The sequence below is a fragment of the Etheostoma spectabile genome, chromosome 19, assembly GCF_008692095.1.
Source record: "Etheostoma spectabile isolate EspeVRDwgs_2016 chromosome 19, UIUC_Espe_1.0, whole genome shotgun sequence".
NCBI lineage: Eukaryota > Metazoa > Chordata > Actinopteri > Perciformes > Percidae > Etheostoma > Etheostoma spectabile.
Window position 1 is genome coordinate 11969794 of NC_045751.1, and position 21989 is coordinate 11991782.

At 42.5% G+C, this 21989-nt stretch overlaps 1 long non-coding RNA gene and 1 pseudogene across 1 annotated transcript; both read right to left on the reverse strand.

The window, feature by feature from the left end:
* LOC116669469 (myosin heavy chain, fast skeletal muscle-like) overlaps nucleotides 1–2620 on the reverse strand; it is a 28306-nt pseudogene extending 25686 nt beyond the window's left edge.
* Nucleotides 2621–2757: 137 nt separating this feature from the next.
* On the reverse strand, nucleotides 2758–3041 carry LOC116707370 (uncharacterized). The gene is made up of 2 exons (XR_004336493.1): nucleotides 2931–3041; nucleotides 2758–2855 (listed from the first exon to the last, which is right to left on the reverse strand). It is a non-coding gene; the product is annotated as an uncharacterized LOC116707370 (long non-coding RNA).
* Between the last annotated feature and the right edge of the window lie 18948 nt (nucleotides 3042–21989).

Here is a 21989-nt window from a genome sequence, read left to right on the forward strand (position 1 = left end):
TGCCTCTGGTCAGCTGGGAGACAAGAGCTTCTTTCTCTTCAATTTGACGGCTGAATTCACCTTGTGTGGAATATGTCATGATACATTAGTTCTTGTCATGTTTCTTAATAATATACAGATATATAACCATATTCAGTTAAAAGTTTAAGATACCATTTTCTGTCAAGAGACGTGATTTCTGTGCATTTGAGTCATTGATTTGACGGACGTTTTCATCATTCTTGGTCTTCAGTTCGCTAAGTTGGTCCTCTAGAGTACGGCACATCTTTTCAAGATTTCCCTAGTGAGTAAGAGATGAGTAGAGATGAGATCAAGAAGCATTTTTATTTATAATAAGTACATTATTTACTGCCTTATTTAGTTAATAAATAGCATGTACCGCATTGTTACCTTTGCTTAGCAACTTCGCCATGTTGCTGGAGAGGTCTCACTTCTCCATCTGTATGCACTCTTTTCCTTCCAAGCTTCGGCTTAGCACGCTGGAGGTTGTCGATCTGCTCCCACTCACAACTCTGTCCATCCTGCTTCTGCGAACGCAGCAGCAGTGGCTTCATTCTGCAGAGTGGTACTCCTCAAGATCACGACCGGATCTTCTGAACTCAGCTTCACCTTCTTGTTCATCTCATCTGAGCAGCAGTGGCACCACCGGCCCCTCCAGCCTCTCACTGATCTCTTCAAGTTCCCTGGAGAGGTCCGCTCTCTGCTTCTCACATCTTGTCACAGCAGCACGCTCAGCCTCATCTCCTCCTCCAGTCCTCATGCGATGCCTGTTGAATATAATGTGATGACTTTCAGTAAAATCTTCCGCTTTTGATACACAACAATTGGGGAACACATCAGAATGTTTTGGATATGCAATCTGTCACCTGAGCCCTGGATCTTCTTCTGAATCTGAGTCACCAGTGACTGTCTCATCGTCCAATGCTGCTAAGTAACTGACTGATTCGAAGTCTTCCTGCGTGAATTTAATAAAGTCCTAGATTCATGCAGTTGAGCCACATTTTTACGAGAATTGGGTTACAAATTAAAAAAGTACGTTACTTTTTGATCTTCCATCTGACTCGCTGCATTGTCATTTTCAAGCTCCATGATGGATTCCCTGGGCCAGTTTCAGATCCCTCGAGCTTTCTCTGGCTCTCTCAAGGTCGCATACGGAGCTTCTCTCTTGCTCCCGAAGACCCCTCCACACAACATCGATTACGGTTTTTAACCACTACATTTAGGAGGAATGATCTTTCTTGCCAATCCAGAGACTTTTGAAAACTTACATCATCCCCTTGCTGCTCAAGCTTGGTCCTTGGCCTGCAAAGTGTTGACTTTTGTCTTCCTCTGCCTGCAGGTCTATCAAGAGTCTGCTGATGAGCCTCCTGAAGGCTTTCTTTTCCTTGGTCAGCTTGCAATGCTCTCATCTTTGAAGCCATCTCCTCATAGGTTGTCTTAACCTAAGAGTGCAAGAAGAATCTTGCTTTACACGGTCCTCATTATAATCCTACTTGATCCGCTGGACAGATATTATTTACAACCTTGTTCTCTGTGGCAGTTCTCTTTTTTCCACTTTGGCCAAGGTACGTTCCAGGTCATCAATATCTCTTGAGCCAGATCATTCATCCTCCATCTTTCTCTTCTTGGGCAGTAGCTCAGCGTTGATTATCCTCTTCATCTCCAGTCTTTCAGTTGTCGCTTTGAGTTTGGCCTCCAGCGAATCCCTTAAACTCTTGATGAGTCCCTCCACATCTCTCTTCGCTCATTCAGATTCCTCTGATTCCTATTTAGTGTTTTCAAAATATATGTTAGCACATATCTAAAAAAACATGCACAGCAGACTGTCCGTCTGTGTTTACTTACAGATGCGACTTGCAGTGCAGATCATTCTTCTCCTTCCGAAGGACACCATCTTCTCCTCCAGTGTCTTCTTCTTGGCCAGGGCAGCAGCCAAGGCAGTTTTCATCTGATCATAGTTTCTCCTTCATATCTGCCAGCTCCTCTCAGTTTTTTTCAGCACTCTTCAGCAGAGGTTGGATCTTGTAGTACACGTCATCCATGGCCGTGTTTGACATCATGAATGAGCGGACATTGTACTGGTGGTCAATATAGCATCCCTGTTTGAAAGAAATTGCAGTTAGGGGCAAAGTTCTTCTCATTATTCATCTGCGGCTCTCACTCAATATTGTTGTTTTTCAACATGCCTCCCTTGTCATCTTCACAAACTCTGTTCTCATGAGGAATCCACGCACAAAGCCTGAGTCATGGTGACTAATTTGGCCAGTTTTTCATCCTCATCTCCTCTAGGACACCCGCATACCGGCCTTGAAGAACCCTGATCAAGAGAAAATGGAAAATAACTTCATGTCGCACTACACTTTTATTCTAAACATTAAACCAGAATTGACTCAGAGAGCATGTACCCCACACAATCATGTGAATGTCTATATTTTTAGAAAGCGTTTTTTTATCTACCTCAGATTCGGTTAGGAGCACATTCCGTAAACAGGGAACACAATTACTGTATTCTAGGCTGTGGCAGCTGTGCTTTTTTTTCAGATACTTTCTTGTATGGCAGTGTTTTACTACTCTTTACTATTACTTGTTGCCCAAGAGAAAATGTAACCTGCTCGATCATACCACTTGGTGGTGCAAGTTCTCTATTTTCTGACCTACCTCTTTTTAACAGACAAATTCTTGACCACATTTAATGTACAACAAGTAGATCTGTGCCATCAAGGGGCTTACCTTGTGTGTCCAATTGTACTCATCTGCTTTAACATCAATTGACCCCAGCAGCTTTCTCTTACGCCTTCTTGTTGTGTCAATGAAGTGGGCCCTCGGGATGACACTGGCATTCATGCACCTTGTACCTTTTAGGAGAGTTAATGGTCATTATAGCTTTCTTTTATTATCTATCACAATTTCTTTAAGTCTCCATTGAATACCTCGGCTTGAAGTCAGCATAGAGAATTCTGCTGGGAAACCTTTCCTGCAGATTCTGATACCCTCCGCGACACGTTACACCTAGCTGGTGGATGACCAGGAAGTTCTCCATCAGACCTTCAAAAAATACAATATACCAGAGTTAACTCGAAAATTAAGTAAATCATACTACCAAAAAATCACTCTTCAAAGAAGAGTGAATACATTTTTCTATGTCCCTAGTCTTTGACTCATTGGGAATCGGCAACGACAAAGTGGATGATGGGTGCTCCTCAAGTCAGTCATCAGCTTGCCCAAGTTCTCCTTTAATCCAAAATGGTGATTTACATTTTATGTTTGGGGGGGAATTTTTTTTGTTTAATGCTATAACTCCCATTTAGAGTTTGAGCAGAGATTGAGATAACTGTATAGAGATAATTTTGCAATGTTAAACTTCCCCTCAACTTTAAACACAGTCCTGCATGGAACCACCCTTCTTCTTGCCCCTTCTTTCCACCATTTCTGTAAATGTTTTTTAAATAGACTTGTTATGTTAGAATTTGACATATCATTTACACTGAGCACATTCTACAGTTTAGTTAAGTTTACAGTAGAACCTTAAATGTATTTTCGTTTACTTAGTTACTATCATACCCTCAACACGTGAGGATACAGAACAGACAGCATTTTCACTGGGGCTTTCTCGTAAAGCTGAATGACAGAGTCATTCCAAGTGGATCCTTTTTCTTGTCCAGCCAACCAGCGATATTGTATCAACGATACCAGCATAGTGGACCAGGGACGTGGGCCCCAATCTTGCCTTTGCAGGCTTAGTCTTCCTCAAATGCTTTGTTTTTGCCAGATGTGGTCATACAGCTTGTCTTGACAGGATGTGTCGTGGCCCTTTGGGTGACATGCACTCCTCTTCAGGATGGAGAAATTCCCATGGGCTTGAAATGGTGTAAAGACGATGTCATTAGTGATAACATGTTTAAAATTAAGAAAATGATATACCAATTGAGTGGTTATCCACTTTTCAATAATCTCAAGCCAGCAGCCAGTCGCATGCCAAAGTCAATGACATCCAGACAATCCCTCCTTCTTGTACTCCTCTTGCTCCAGGACAACATATTGTGGTTAAGAACTGTTGCAGTTTCTCCTTGGTGCAGTTGATGCACAGCTGTTCCAAGGTGTTGAACTGTGATGGAACAAATAATTAGTACATCTCTCCAGGGAAATAAAGGTTCTGTCTGAAAATATAGGCCTCACTTGGTTTGAAATGAGCTTATCAAAGATTTCAAGCGCAGCAATATCCAGGACACCATGTAGAACTGTCCTTGCCTTGTTTTCTGTCCAAACTCTGTGATACGGACGACCATCCACAAGAACATCCCTCCATAGATAGACTGCCAGGCAGGCCAGCGTTCATCACATGAATACAAACAAGAATGTAGTTGTCAACTAATGACCAAAACAATCCAAAATTAAAAAAGTCACAATGAATACACTGTTCTACAGGTAAATTAACAGAATTCATACCAGTTTATCTCATTACCTGAGGTTACCAGTCTGCCCCTTGTGACATCTCATTTTCCGACCTTCACTCTGGGATAGCACAGAGCCTTGAATCATGTCAGCGGAGTTCAGCCCGCGGTAAGCAACTTGTCACCTCGGAAAATGTTCGACATTTCCATCCTGTATATTAAACCCGTGGATTAAGACCTGTTTACCATTTTCCCCAAGCTATTTACTGGCATTTAATACTCACCCTCTGTGCCATCAGGCTCAGCCTGCCTCCTCACGCTGCTTCTGCTTGAACTCAATTTTCCATGGTGATGACATCACCCGTCATTCTGTAGATGCTCACCTTCTCTTCACCATGGAAGCCCAGGATATCCATGGCATTCTGAGTTCAAAACATTCCCACCCAACATAATCAATTTAGAAAAATGGACTAAAGATTTGTTTTGATGTGAATATTAAAATTTGAAAGTACACATCACTTACTCATGTCTTCCAGCTCAACTTTGTCATCAAGTGCTGGCCACAGTGATCTGACCCATGCTACCCATGGGGAATCGTAGGGTTGGTTGTGATAAGTGTCCAATCTGGAGATCAAAAAGGGTAAACACGTCAAGAATCATATGAACACGCAGAATTTTTTGTTCATATTTAAACGGTTAAACATGTTCATCTTCCTAATCCTCTTACCAATATAGCAGGAATGTGGCCGTCATCATCTGGAAGAAGATTTGTATCCTCTTTTCCTCAGAAAGCTGTATTCCACTCTGCACTTCTCACAGATCTACAGATATTTTCATCATTACAGTCTGCCCATTTCTCAATTCCAGTCATTTGTTTGTAGCATGGTTATATTACTTACATGCCTCAATAGCAGCCTAGCCAGTTGCCAGTTGTGCCGAAATGGATTCTGATGATTTACCCTTTTGGACAAAGGATTTTTAATTTCCTTCCACATTGGCAACTTAACAAGACTTCTTTCATGTGTAGAAAATTATTCCATACTTACAAACGAGAAGAGTTGTCATTCCTGATCGTTTTGGTTACCATAGGCCTCCCGCAGGGATTGGCTGCAATAAGTTCTGATCTCCAGTACCCCTAATCCCGGTTTTGAATTACAGTTTACATTTTCCCCTTTGAAAAAATATTCTATAGAGGAAGAACCCTGAATTGTAACCTAGAGGTGACCTCCCTTTGGATTCGTCCTCTTCGGTCCACCACTGGATTGTTTGCAAAGTACTGAGACACGCTTGGTGTTTACGTCATTTCCATCCACCCCAAAAAGCGCACCAGATTCTCCACTAGGTATCACATAGACTTTTTCCGAATTTGATCAAGATCTTATTTTACCGTCAAAGCAAACAAATGTAAATGTACCAACTTTACGTATCAAGACAGACGGGTCTCCCTATCTGAAATTAAAAAGAATAATTTACTGTTTCCTAAACCAAAACCCCTTATACGGATCCATTCTAGGCAGGCAAGCAGCTTTATTTGTAGAGCACATTCAGCCAGGTCAATCCAAAGTCTCTACATTTAGTGATTTGATAACTAGCAAAGTACTTGAAATCCATTCTTTGAGACACAGAAAAACCGTTTACGGACTTCAGAAATTGTAGATTTGTGACCAGTGCTGTTCTTAGTGTAGGCTGGATCGCCTTTCAATTTAGCTGAGGCTTTCTGGTTGATTTATTCAGGCGCCTGTAACAGACCCGTTACTATTACGTCTACTGAGATGAGAAGCATGGACAATTTTTTCCAATCCTGGTTCACACGTAGTCTTCAACCCTTGATCCATTAAGGTAGTAATACCAGGTTTACTTTGTAACTGTCTTATGTGTGTTAAAATTCAGTCCATAGCCGTCTCAGTGCTGTGTTGGTTTGGACACCCTACTGAAAGGTATCAAACTCTTGTCTTGTAACACGACATGGTTTGATTTTGAAAAACGCTTATTTTCATGATTTTACTTAAAACGGAAGGTTGATATCGGCCATAGTTGCTCATTAGTGATTTTTCTAGATTTTTCTTCTACATTGACATTGACATTCTAATGCCTTACCAGTAAGCTTAACTGAAAGGCGTTGTCAGAGACAGAGAAGATGTGGGGCGGAGCCTCCATACGCTTCTTGCCTCTATAGGCGCCCACACAAATTCCAATCGTACACTGGAGCCCTTGTAGGGGTTTCACAGTGGCACCGAACACCCAGAGTAGTCTGAAACGGATCATAGAGATTCCACACTTAACGCTATGTTTCCTACAAGTTTTACAATTCACAATGTTCTGTTCTCATTTGCAGATTGTCCCTTACGAGTCATCCATGCTGCAAACCTCTTTGATGTTTATACATCACAGGGCTTCTTGAGATGGGTCATCATGGCCATGTCCTCAATCTTTTCATACTTGGGAGGGTTCATTGGATAGCCGTCACTTTCTTACTGGCCTCTCCTGCACAGGACAAGACATAAGACACAATAAGAACTAGATAAGAATTCCCCGTTGACAGTGACTCATGATACTAACCTCCTTAGTGTCCAGGGACTTCGACGGTGACTTTGTCACCATCTTTCTTGCATGATTTTGCCTTCAAGTACAGCCTCCTTGACATCGTCCACGTAGCAGGCACTCTTGGCCTCAAAATGGTGAACTTTGACCTCAATTCTCCCTTTTCCTTGCTTACGAAGAAACGGCAGCTTTGGCCATAATGGCCATCTCGCGTCCGTACTCATGGGCGGTTACTGTCTGTGGAGTACTACACATTAGAGCAATCTATATATGTAGCAGTATAAACTTAAAGCCCCTGACTGGAAAAGCCCAGAATATATTGTTCACTAAAATAATTAACAGATTCTTGTCAAATTGAGTTCTGCCATCATTTCAAGTCAGTAAGTCAAACAACAGCAATCTGAATGAGTTTCTGTTCATATCATTGCACATGTCCTAAATGGCCTGGTGTTAGTACTAAACAGCAATATATCAATATCAAAAAATATTATTTTACATATTACAAGGACCGTCAGCGTAGTTAAAGCTTTCAGACCGGCAGATTGTCTATCTTTAATTTCATACTGCCTATAATTTACACACATCTTTGCATGTCCTCTCCATCCAGGGAGGAATTTCATGCTCAGTTTCGTTTCCTGGGTGTCTTCCGTTTAAGGGACCATAGTTTCACATGATGTACGATTGTAAAGCCCATTGAGACAATTTGCTATTAGGCTCGATAAAAAGTCTACTTTTCTTGGCTTGTTAACTTGGGATTGTCATTAACACTAGTCGTTGTGGAGTTTTGTCCTAATTGATGCAAACGCCTAAGGTCATGGATATACGCTCAAATTTAAAATAAAGGTGCCATACCTTATCCGTTCTCCTTGGAAAAGAATGTGGCACTCCACAATCCTAGTGACAAACATCATGGGTTAGTCGTGTAGGAACAACCTCAAATGGGGACTGTGTTGACATATTTTTCTCCTACTCTCTTATAGAGATGTGTAAAATCTTGTATCAAAGATGTAGAGTGCATGAATACATACTATTCTACCTGAGCTGCCTTGCACTCTATTTATATTCAAATCTTAAATCTCACTATACTGATATTTGCACTATGGATTCCTTCTCTTCAATGTTGGTATTTTTTTTTATTTCTTAATTGTATTGTATTAACAGTATTTTTTATATTTACTGTTCTTCTGCTTTAATTCTTTTTATTTTATTAGTGTTGTACTTTTAAAGCCAAGATTAACCAGAGTCAATTAACAAAATATTTAGTAAACTCTATATGTCATATATTTTTCAAATGAGAAATACATCTAATGGTACGATGCAGAGTAGTTAGACCACCTCACACAAGCTTGAACTTCAGTCGCCTCCAACACGCTAAGGCCTCCCATGGACCCCTTACTATCAGTCTGTGTGCTTCCAAGCAAGGTAAGCAGACTTTATTTGCCATTAGGGTAGGTGACAGCTGACTCAAAGCATTTTTGCGGGTTCGATATTTGGAGATCGCACCCTAATCAGCTTTTTGATTTCTTTTACAACCTAGACAATACATATTACGTTTTTATTTAAAGAAATATACTAGGAACTGTTGGGGTTAACCCCTCCTTAAATGATTACCTTTAAGATGTTTGGTGATTGATAATTAACATTCTTTAATTGAAGACTGGTGTTGTAAGATTTTAATTAATAGTGGAATTTTTCTGACAGACAGCAAATGCATGAAAGGTAATGAACATTGACTTATGGTCTTAAATTATCTTCGTGCTTGCGCATTTTTTTTTTTTTTTTTGTTTTTTTTTATTTTTTTTTTTTTTTTGTTTGGTAAATTCTTGACCCTATTAAACATGCTTGTACGGGTTTTCGAAAGTTTGGTTACCCCAGGTAAAAGTGGTATTAATGCCCAAGCCATCTAATGAAGATTGACAATTGTATAATAAGGTCCAAAGTTAGATTTTATTTCCATCATTTACACTTTTAAATTACTAAACAAAAATTGGCTCTGCAAAAGTTTGGGACCCTGAAGAGGTTTATATTATGTACCCCCCCCCCCCCCCCCTTGTTAAAGCTGAGACCTGACAGTGTCATGGATTGTTCTCAATCACCGCATCCGAAAGACCATGTGATTATCACTCTAGGTTTTAGAATGCCCAGACTCTCTGACTTTTTAACTTGCCCCACATCAGCACCATGGCTTCTTCTAAGGCATTGTCTAGCAACCTGAAGCTGAAATAGTTCACCAGCTCCAAGCAGGAGAAGGCTATAAGAAGATACAAGGGTTTTCAGATGCCACTATCCTCTGTTCGATGTATAAGACAGCGTGTCATTCATCAGGAACAGTGGAAGTGAAAGCAAGATCTGGAAGACCAAACAAATATCAGACAGAACAGCTCGCGGGATTGTGAGAAACGCCAAGTCCAAATCCACGTTTGACTGCAGGATCCATCAGCAAAAGCCTGTAGACACGGCGTTGTGCTACACATTCCACTATACAGCGACACTTGTAACAGATATGGGTCCTTCACGAAGAGCATCCGAAAAAAACTCTCTACGTTCTCCACCAAACGTCACGTTGAAAGTTTGTAAATGAAAGTAGACCAGCCTGATGCATTGTGGGAACAAGTTCTGTGGACTGGACCCGTGAGGTAAAATAGAACTTATTTGGCTTGCATGAGAAAAGTACGTTTGGAGAAGAAAGGCACAGAATTGACTAAAAGAACCTTCTGTCCAACTGTTTAGCATGGGGGGGGGGGGGATCAATCATGCTTTGGGGTTGTATTGCCGCATTGGGCCAGGGAACATTTCACGCGTATACAGAAAAAAAATGAATTTAATAAAATTTCATCAAATTTTGGGCGCTAACTTGATGCATCTTGAAAAAGCTGAGTTAGAGAGGGATGGCTTCGACAAATGGATAATGATCCTAATCACCTCAAACCCCGGTGGATTACATCAAGAGCTTAACTGAAGGTTGTTGCCATGGCCTTCACATCTCCTGAACTCAACATAATTGAAAATCTATGATCGACCTTAAAAGACGCATGCTTGTCAGACCGCCCAGAACTCTCAAAGACGGAAGACTTTTGGAAGGAAAATGGCAAAGATACCCAAACAGAATCAAAAGACTCTGGCTGGCAACAAACGCCGTTTCCAAGCTGTGAATACTTGCAGACGCCATTTTTTTTGTTTTCTGTTTTTTTGAAAGTGTAGATGATGAAATAAAATCTAACTTTTTGTGACATATAATTACAAATGTATAATCTGTCATTTGATGGCTTTTAGAGATTTTTCCGTCTTTTTTGGCTTCTTATGCACATTAATACATTTTTTGTCTGGGTCCCCAACCTTCAAACCCCACTGTATAAAGCACAATGGTGTTGAACTTGTTTTTCAATGATGTGATGTTGGACTTCGTTTTAAACTTTTGGCAACCTTTAAGGAAAATGCAGGACAAAAAGCAAAATTACTTTTTACACTTCACATCATGAATTGGATCGTTGGGTATTTTTTTGCAAATCTGTAGGTGCCTATTTAAACATACCCTGTATAACCTCCTGTTATTATTTATCAAATTATTCTTATATGCAAATTATCTTTACAATTGCCATTTTTTATCACATTTATCTATCCTTTCTAACATAACTTAACATCCATTTAGTCAAAAATGTCAAATGTCTCCGGAAATTAATTTCAATCCTTTCAGGCTCTGAGATGTCTTTTTAAAGGAGATCCTCCACATATAGAATGATTTCAGGATAAGCAGGCAGAGTGAGCCATTTTCAGCAACTTGGCTGGTCGATGTAAACATATGCTATCTTTTATGGACCACATTTCTTCGGGGCCCCTCTTCAGCTCCTCTTGGAAATTTGAGTTGTTTCAAAGTTGCTGTTTGAAGGGGGAGAGTGGGCATGGCATCAAGTGGGAGAGCGCAACCAACTGGGAATTTGGCTTTCAACATTAGGAAACACACTGGTTTAGTAGTGTTACCAGAAAAAATCTTGCCATGCTTTGAGATTTTCCCGTGGATTTCCAACTTTACGTATTTTAGTGGATTTTTTAGTGGATACCTGTTTTAGGGTGAGATGCAGATATTTGATAAAATATGTTTGTCTGTTCTGGGATTATCAAAATGCTCCAAAAAGAATTATCAAAACAAAATTTTCATGCAACTGTACATTCACACAAGCTCTCTATAAAAAGAAACTACTCTGAGAAAGTCTGTTTTTAAGAGAGCCATCCACATTATATAGTGATAGGATTAACAGGCAGAGTGACCAGTTGTCAGCTATCTTGGGCTTGATGTAGACCGATCCTGTCTTCTATGAGCCCCATTTTCTTCGGGGCTCCTCGTCAAAGCCCTTTTTTGGTAATTTAGTGGACTTTGGTATTTGATTGATTACTCAATTGAAATATGTTTGTCTTTCTGGTCGTGATCAATGACCGAAAAGACTTTTAAAAATGTAATTTTCACGCAAATGTCCAATATTACACAAGCTACTGTACTACATATTAGATAGCAAAAACAGTGAAATAGTTAGCCACATAAGTCTAAGGTACTGTCAGTAAAATACCTCAGGCATCTTTTCTCAGATTTCACTGACTGGGATGTTCACTACATCTTTGTTTACTAAACTCTCACACAATTTAAAACAATGACTAAAATGTTTTAGGATGGCTCCTACAATGCTTCTTATTCCTTTTTGTCATCAATGTTAAGATTATTTTATTTTCAGAGGCCTGCTTGCCCACCATGGCGGTTCAGTGAGCACACAGCTGATTGATTTCTCACAGCAAAGCACTCCCCCCCTCCAGAATTTACCTCATTTCTCAAAGTCAGCGTACATGCTATTGAGGTTTCTTTGAAGAAAAATGATAAAGCTCTGTACACTTGTAAACTGTTTTTTTGAGAATAAGAAATACGTTATGCTCACCACACATCATGATTATGAAATAAGAACTGCAGTCAAAAAGTGACTTTTTAATAACTAATACTGGCAAAAATAGCTAATTACTTAAATAATTTGGTGCTCTTCCCTCAACAAATTAAAAAATGTCTTGTCTGCTCATCTAGTACAACCTGTCCCAGCTTTGAGCATAAATCAGTCAGTTGTACTCTTTGAAGTGCTAATTTGTTTTTATGGTTCTTTTAATACCGTCGCCTAACATTTTGTGTGCTGCATTTTTCAACTCACGTATTAATATGTGTGAAACGTCTGAAATAAGAGGTCCGAGGACACCTGGTGTTCTGGGGGCGGACATTAAAGCCAAGGCAGTTTTTGAAGCTTCGGAAATTCCAGTCTGCGACTATTACAGTAACCAGATGAGAACGTATGATTGGAAACAGTTGACCTGGCCTGAAAGTTAACTTTTTGAATTTAAGAATCCACCTGCCACAGTCACTTGTACCAGCCACTTTTTTTGCCTCATAAAGGGAAAAACATGAAGTGCTGTTCTCTATGATACTATCCTGTTTCTTTTCTGGTACCTGCTGCATGGACTTGCGCCGTCATCACATGCTGTTAGGAGGGGGACCTGCCTTGATAACCAGCATAAAGCAACTTTCCTATACCTGGCTGGGACACACTTCATAAAGTTTGATGAAGTAGTTATTGGGACTTTACCTTATCATTGCACCTGCATAATTAGTAGTTGTCCTCAATTTAGGTCATCCAGTACATCTTCTCTGCGGTTTTTCCTGCATCCACGTGTGTGATGTGTGTGTTCACAATCACACACCAGTCGCGGGGTATCGGAGCAGCATCTGCAAGGAGCCGAGTATACAACTGCTTAAGTTTCCGCAGCTTTTAGAGTGAAAAGACTCACAGCGTACCTCAATGTAAAATGTGTACATCTTGCAGGACGTTTTTTTTGGTAATGTAGATGTTGAGTCACCACTTCCTTCCTTCAATATCAGAAACACGGAAATATTTGACTTGTCTCACTCCCGATTGTTAGTGGCTGCATGTTGACTGTGCTGGGTGTTGTCTCGAGTGGATTAAAATGCGATCGGGTGCCCCGACTGCCAAGCCATTGTCTGCGCGTAGCAGCTGCATACCCTGCTTTACCAATAGTTTACGCGTCTGAATAACTAAATTCTATTGACCGTGTACCCGCCAGTTGCAAATTCCCCCGCAATTGCTGGTGGTCAGGTGCTAATTTCAGGCCCTGACGTTGACCATTCATGTTTAACCATATTTGTGTCTACAGAAAAGACCATAAAAGGACAGCTCACAGAAGGCAATGCTCATGGTGGATAAATTTCTAACTGAATACCAGGCAGCAATTTCAGCCATAACTCAAGTCAAGTGTCTCCTACACTCCGTGTGAATGGATCCGAAGTGGAGGGGCTTTAAGATTAACACCCAGTGCTTGTACAGTGGATGACCTTAATATAATACCCCATTGGGTTTTTACACCTCGCTGTAAGTAATTCATCTAATAGCCTACGTAACAGTTATACTATTAGATAACCTTTACTGTATAGTAAAGTCACATGATTCAAATGCAGGATGTACCTAACCACAGAGGCGGGGGAAGATATTTTTGGCTGGGGATGCTGGGGGGGTACACATCGCGTATTCTGCAGACCACTCACCTCTGTCACCTTTTTCCAAAACTCACTACCCACCCCTCCATGACCTGACACTAACCCTACTACCTCCAGTAGAGTAAGCTTTTCATAACCAGCTAATGGCAAAAAGCTCTAAGTGCCAAAACATAACAGACTATACAAACTAGTTCGTTTCTGACAGTATGTGACCGATTTTAAATGTTACATACTATTTTTCTTTATAATCGGCATACTACAATAAATTAACCTTCATCTAGGCTAAATATAGGCCACTTCGGGCCTGCAGTGGCATGAATAGACGCAAAAATGTAAACACTGGTCTGTACTGTGAGTTTCAGTACACCAAACATTATTTGTGCTCTGAGTTAGGATATAACCTCTGCCATGAGACCCTGAATATCCAGATCATCCAAATTGGGCTCTCCTGTTGGGACGGTTTCGGTGTTGAAGCACTGTATGGACTGGTGGGGCTGGTGGATAAACGCCTGTTTTAGGAGCATACCTTTATAATTCCATACTGTATATGCCCCCCACCCACAACAATAAATAGACATAAAGAGAATAAATAGTAAATGTATTACAGAATCATTCAGTACAGTAAATAAATTTTTAAGCTCATTTTTATTTTCATTGCAGTTTTGAAGCTTTGCCACTAGGGGTTTGCGGCCCGCACCTCCGCACCCCCCATCCCACGCCTATGTCACAACACACTCCTCTCAGCTTACCTTCTGACCCTATCACCGTAGTATTCGCCGTATTCTGTAGGCCTTGTTCAAATATGGCCCTTCTGTGAAACATGTGCCAAAAATGTTTACTGTCTGTCATTTCTATGTCCTATACTACTGTCTGTGCTATGCTACTGTATATGTCTATGCTCATTGGCTACGGCTATTTCTGATTACTGTCATTGTCTGTCTGTCTATGCAATTGCTCCATGACTTAGGTTGGGTCCAAAACCCGTTCCACTATGGATAAAAAATCTTCGGCCATCCTTTGCTACGACGTTTGATGCTACATCAACTGCCAACCACTTTTTTCAACTAGTACATTTTTGGACCGTGACGCTTACTGTACTACATCTAAAGCTCTTTCCAGCCTCATATCTACCTTATACAATATTATTTGTGAAAGTCATCCTGCTGAAGGGGTCGGAAAGTACACATAACCACCCATGTGAAACAAAAATTTATTTGGCAAATATACTGTTGTACCTCCCCTTGCCCACCACCTGTGGAGAAACCGTGGGTGTCGGGTGCGCTGCCACATGGGTGGCGGCAAAGGTTCATGTGGCCGCACGGACCAAACCCGGGCGGCAGAGCTGGCTCTGGTGGTGGAACTTCGCCTCTTGTGGGGACGGAGCTGGAACGTGTGCGTAGGTGGAGCGCTACCACATTGGCTCTGGTGGGGCGTACACTACGCACACTCTCGGTCTGGCACCGTACTCCTGGATAGGGGGTTTGGACTCTGTCCTACTTCCGTAGTTGCCCTGGTTTGAGGCTCCGGGCGGGGTGTGGGGATACTCACCAGCCCCCGGCTGAGCGCCGCTGCGTTGAGTTTACCCCGGTGGCACGAAGGGTTGCCCTCCCTACACCTCGGGTATGGGGGGGGGAACCTCTGACTGTTGTTTGTGCATATGCCCCAAACACAGAGTTTGGAGTATTCAGCCTTCTTGAGACCTTGAATGGAGTCCTGAATGGGGCTCAATAGGGGAAACCATAGTTCTGCTGGGGTACCTTCACGCCACAGTGGGCAATTGATGGAGATACTTGGAGAGGCTTGATTGGGAGGAACGGCCTCCCTCTCTAACCAGAGTGGTTGCTGTTCTTGACTTCTTTGCTAGTCCATGGATTGTCCATAACAAACCACGATGTTACCAGAGCACCCTAGGCCGAGATCACTGATCGATTTTTAATCGTTTCATCTGATTTAGGCCGTATGTTTTGGACACTCGGTGAAAGAGGGCGGAGCTGTCAACTGCCCCCTCTGGGTTGTGAGTTGGGTCAGGGATGGGGGAGACTCTGGACAGACCCGGGTGTGGTAAGCCCCAAACGCTAGTGCGGATAAAATTTGGCGACCGTCGGAGAGGCCCCAGTCCGACGGACTTTCAACTCACCACCTCTGGCAGAGCTTTTTGTGCATCCTCGGTAGAGGCTGGGGGCATTGAAACCTGAGTGGACAATTTCAAAGTTTCCATTGCTGAGCTGCGCCGGGGAGCTTGTGGTCTAAGGGTCTTAGGTGCCTCAAGGTGCGGTAACCCACAAAACCCTGGTGACACCGGTGGTCATGGAAGGCGTCCGACTGATGGAGTCTTTCCGGATATGTATCCCGGAGGACTGCTGAAGCAGTTTGCACAGATACCACGGTCCGAAGGCTGCAGGCCTCTGCCGTTACAGATACAAGCAGCGGTTGTGGAGAAGTTTTGGAGAAGACTGGAGAAGGACGTTCGGAAACAAAAAGTCGTCACCAGGTACTTCTGGAAAACTGTTTTTCGCCACCTCAGGAGGGGATCTGGGAATCATCCCAGCTGTATCCAATAATGAGGTCGTTGTTGACCTCACCTGGGGAGGAATAGGCGGTGTAAGGCGCCACTTTGAGGAACCCTAAATACCACTGAACACGTTCTCTGTGATTGAGGCAAGCTGGAAGATATGGGGATTTTTTTCAATTTCCCTGTGAAGGTTGGCTGAGGTAGTTTAACAACTCCACACGGCAAAGCCGCCAGGGATTGATGAGATCCGCCAGAACTGCTGAAAGCTCTGGGTGTTGAGGGCTTTCCTTGGTGACCACGCCTCTTTAACATGCGTGGAATTCTAGTACAGTGATACGAGAGGCAGACTGGGTGGTGGTTCCCTCTCAAAAAGGGGTACCAGAGGGGTTGTTGTGGCCAATTATAGGGGGATCACACTTCTCAGCCTCCCTGGTAAAGTCTCCCTAAGGTGCTGGAAAGGAGGGTTCGCCGATAGTCAAACCTCGATTGAAGAGGAACAATCAGATTCCGTCCTGGTCGTGGAACACGGATCCAAATCTTTACGCTTGCAGGATCTTGGAGTGAGCCGGGAGAATGCCAACCAGTCTATTGTGTTTTGTGATCTGGAGAAGGCGTATGACGGTCCCCCGGGAGAAACGGTGGGAGGTTCTGGGAGTTATGGGGTGAGGGGTCCCTTTCAGGGCCACCATCTCTGGTGACCAAGCGAGAGCTGTGTCCAGGTTCTCTGCAGTACGTCGGACCGTTCCAGGGAGGTTGGGCTCTGCAGGGCTGCGCTTGTCACCAACCGTTTATAACATTTATGGACAAGATATCGAGGTGTATTCAGGTTGCAAGTTCGGTGGGCTCGGGATCTCATCGCTGCCCCTTTTGCAGATTATGTGGCCTGTATGGCGGCGTCTGGCCTGTGACCTTCAGCACTCCCTGTATTCGGTTTGCCGCTGAGTGTGAAGCGACTGGGATGAGATCAGCACCTCTAAATCGGAGGCCATGGTTTCTCACAGGACCCGATGGATTGCATTCTTCAGTAGGAGTGAGTCCTTACTCCAAGTGGGAAGGAGTTAATAACGTGGGGTCTTGTTTGCGAGGGAGGGGACCATGGAGCTTGAGATTGGTCGGAGACTCGGATCAAGACCGGTGCGGGATTCTTCGTTTATCGCACCGGTGTGGCCAGAAGCAAAGCTTTCATCTAACCGGTCAATTTCGTTGCCTTACCCTCACCTATGGTCTGAATGCCTGGGTCATGACTGAAAGACGAATCCAGGGTACAAGCAGCCGCAATGGTTTTCCTCAGGAGGGTGGCTGGCGTCTCCCTTAGAGATATGTGAGTGCACAGACATCCGTTAGTATCCCGCTGCTCCTTTGTGTAGAAAAGAGCCAGTTGATGTGGGTTTCGGCAGCTTGTAAGGATGCCTCCTGGGCGCCTCCCTAGGGATGTGTTCCAGGCACGTCAGCCTGGGAGGAGGCTCGGGGAGCCCAGGACAAAGGTGTAGAGATTATTCTCCAACCTGCCTGGGAACGCCTCGCGATCCCCCAGTCGAGCGGTGGATGTTGCTCGGGAAAGGGAAGTTTGGGGTCCCCTACGAGCTCGCCCCCACGACCCAATACTGGAATAAGCGTTCGACGATGTATTATTACTGGTTGTAACCAGCCTTATTGCCCCCCTATGAACCCCTCGGGCCACTACTGATTGTCTTTGGTTAATTTTTACAGGTTATTTTATTGGCATGGCGCCCTAAAACTTCAAGCGTGTACGGAGTTTTGTAAAGATTTTGTATGATTGGAATGTGTGATCACACGTTTCTACATTCACATACCAGCTGCGGCACTGAGATACAAATATTTTTAGAATTATTACAGTCTATGCAGGTGGTATGGCATAGCTAATCGACTGGAACCATCACCAGTTTCTGGCCGAGTTTATGGTGGCTCCGTCCCCGGCAGTACCCCACACTGCTTAGGCGAGACCCACACAGACTTTGCAACTCCCTAAGCAACCCCCTGTTGCTTTGCTGTTGAGCCACCAGAGCGGAGGCAGTTTTTACATGTGTTTAAGGCCCTGAATTTTGTGAAAATCATAACGCAGCAGTTCTGTGTGTGATGGATCTCCTGTTGTTGGGGAATAGGAGCATTGCATTGTCCATCTGTGGGTAGATTCTTTCAGCCGGGCTGTTGACTTTGGTAAAAGGCGCAGACAACCCTGTATTCTGATATTTCTTGGTGTTATCCAACAACTTCTGTCTATTCGAGCCAAAGTTTATTCTGGAGGTGTCAGAGTTTATTTTTGCTGTCCAAATGTCCAAAGATTGGGCACCAGTCAGAGCTCATCTTGGATTAGGCAATTAGGGCCCAGCACTGCAGTGCAAGGGCACCAACCGTGTCCTTTTTTTTTTTTGGGGGCACAAAGTGCAATTGCTTTTGTTTTTTTAAAGTCTTATTTATTATTTCCGCACCTCTCCCATTCTCTCATTTTGAGGGGCCCTTAGCATGCGGGCACACTCACTGCCATTTGCTCCGAGCTCCCCTAATTGGCACCCTGATTCGACAAAAGTAGTAATTCATCATCCAACTTTCAGGTTACAATGCGTATCATCTGGAACTCTATGAAGCTATTTTTAGTAAAAAAAATCAAAAGAAATGTAAAATTTACACTAGCCGCATTTTCCGTCTGAACTTTCTCAGTTTAACGAACTTTGTTTGAAAAAGGACTTTATGAGCCCCCCACAAAAACTCTCAGAATCTTGCAGCCAGGTGCAGTATATTAAATCGTTCATAGGCTTGGGACTGGTCCTACTTGTTCTTAGCCTGGTTTTTCGCCCTTTGGGCACATGTTTTGACAACCTCTATATACAAACTCACAAACTTGGTGCCCACAGAAACACCTGGGAGCTTTGGCGAGACTTTTTGCAATTTGGCTGCTACCTGTAAGCGGCTCCATAGGCCCCCTATGGGTGGAAGGCCTTAAACATTTGGACAGAGTTACTACTACGATCTTCACTGGATTTGATACCATATTGTTCTAATTCATAACAGACATCTTTCCCCATTTTACCTTCAGTATCTCCGGCTTGCAATGGAAGGCGGCCATTTTGACTTTTATACATTTTTTTCTTGGTTTTTACATCTTTCTAAACTCCTCCTAGGCCCTGATTGTAGTCAGGCCTAGGGGGTCCACACTGCAGGTAGTATCTACTGACCCTCTGACAAAATGCTATCCAAAGATTTGCAAGTTACAGAGGACCAACTGTCATGTCTGGGGCTGTTGAAGAGAAGTTGCATATCTGGCCATATTTATTTATATTCCGATTAACACCAAACAGGACAACAATTGGGATATAGATGGACCCGGTGGACCTGTGACAAAAGCTATGAAGAATTTGATAGCTAACACAATGCGCCGTTATACATTAACAACTTCCTTAAGTGGCTGTGAAACAGGAACGGTTGTCTCTTGGTAAACGTTATTTCAGATTTACTGACTTAAATGTTTATCTACCTGTGACATTGAGCCGCCCCCTATAACTCTATCACACTTATTTACCCAGACATGCCCCCTCTGTGAACCATTTAAAGGAATGTAAAAGGGTAAAAACCACCCCTGGTAAAACACGTACCTCAAAGATATGTATATCATTTTAAAAATGGTCTCCAAATATTTAAGACCATTTTTTTGTCATTTTAGGTATTCAAGTTTTGTTTTTTTTATTTCAATTTGGTTATGATGTCACATCGGTCGAGTAGCCTCAGCCTAGTTCTAGCTATGAACTATGAGGAATTGCCGAGAGTTGAGAAGTCTCCTGGTGAGTTGCTATCAGTTAGCAACGCAGCAGTGCACACAATAATACTTTTTGTTTTTTAAACTGTAGAGCACAGCGTGACATTTTCTATCTATCTAGTGAAGTGGATCATGTTGTTAGTTCAGATTAGTAGTGGTAATTTATCGAAGCTATGAAATAGAAGGCATCATGCTCTCTTTTTTGACAAAAATACAGACTTTAACTATTCCATATGGAAGTTTTTTAAGGAAGGAGCGGTTGGGTCCACAGAGAGAAGCACACACACAGATAGCTGCAGCAAAATCAATCTTTGGATTTTTCAGTGTCGAGAACCTCGGAAAGGAAATGCACACACAGCAAAGATGTGTGTCTGCCGTACCTGCGAGGACACTTGCCCGTTCATCGCTGCTTGCAGCTTTAAATCTTAGTCACAATATTTTTTTGTGCCTTTGTGTCAGGTTAAGAAAAACATTTGCTTTTTTTCACCTTGTATGTATTCTTCACTCCCATATTGTTCACCATCACCCACATTTGCGGATTTTTTTAAGCGTTTTTCATGTCCCAAAAAAATCTACCCTTAACAAGCAGCACAGCGATGAAAGTATTACGAACAGATTTATAATCAACAATAACTTTTTCTTTTATTCGCTTGACTTTTCCTCACATATTATATGATTCACACAGCCATACTCTTGTGTGTTTTCCTGCTGCTTCTTTTCCGTAGAACACAAATGTTTGTTTGAATAGCTTATAGGGGACATCATTGTGATCTTTTATTTTATAGTATTTAACCTTTCTTTATAAGTTGAAACATATACTGTAAGATTTCTCTAACATATTACAGTAAATTGTAAGACTAATTTCTTAGTTTGTTATTTTTCACCAACCACGTATTTTATTTACCTTGCCAAGTCCCGGCTCTTTGCCCGCAGCTTGGTTGACCGGGACTTCTGCGATGTCAGCGCGCATCCTCAGCCTCCTCCGCTCATGCTGACCTTCCTGCACTTGGACAGATGGTCGTTGGCCACTGTTTCCTCCCTGACACAGCCGCAAAGAAGTGTAAATGTTTCACAAGATCCATAGTACTACGTCATTAAATTCACTGACATATTGTCAAACTTTTGTTTTTTCCTTACCCCCCACGCCTCCTCAGCCTGCCTCTTGTATGCCTTGACCTTCATCGGCAATTTGTCGACCAGATCCTGCAGCCTGGTAACGTTTTTTTTTCTGTCCTCCTCAGTCTATACTAGTGGCAGTATAGGTTGCATGAATTTTAACTAAATGGTAATAATTAGATCATTTGAAAACTGTACATGGTAACTATCAAAGTTGAACTGGTACCTGATCAGTGAGCTCTTCACCCTCCTCTCATATTTGCGGACACCCTTATGGCATCTGCTCCGTGTCCCTCTGCTCAGCCTCAACCTCAGCCTCCAGTTAAAAACAACTCACCTTCAAAAACAAGACAATAACTATCCGTCTTTCTTTTTCCTAAGCCTTGCTTCCGTTGTTCCAATTCTTAAATTTTTCATTCAAAACCTTTATTTAAACCAGGGATAAAAAAGTCCTTGAGATTAAAAATCCTCATTTTACAAGAGTGTCCTGCAGTGGCAGCAGCACGATTTCCAAGCAGAGAACCCTTACATGTAAATACATAACACCTTTTCACTCATATTCATCAACAATGTCATCATAAAATACCAGGGTCCTAATCAATTTAAAAACATGACTACAGACTGCCCTTGCTGTAAGGTCCTTAACAAGCCTTTACAGAATAAAAGGAGCCCAACTCCTTCAAATGTAGTTCATTTTGAAGCTGATTCCAAGCAGATGGGGCTGCAAACATTAAAGCCCTTTTGGGGCCGAAGTCAGTGGCGTCTTTAGTGACGGTCAATAAAAACAAATCCTGTGAGCGCAGGTGATATGTCCCTGCAGACCTCGGGACGATGTAGTTTCAAATAAGAGGAAAGTCCTATACTGCCTTAGTAAATAAAAAGATGCCGTGTCATCCAACGCCGATCGAGAGTAAAACACCCGACCCGAGAATACAACAAACAGTTATGATGGGGGGGGGGGGGGGGGGAGACAGAATTTTAAGTTTTTGATGGGAATCGCAAGGCTCAATGAAACACAGTGTCCAAAGCAAAACAATGAAGAATACTGGTAACGTTTGAAATGCTCGTATAAAATACATCCGTGTAGTATCCAACACAGACAGAATGTTGCTGTTACTA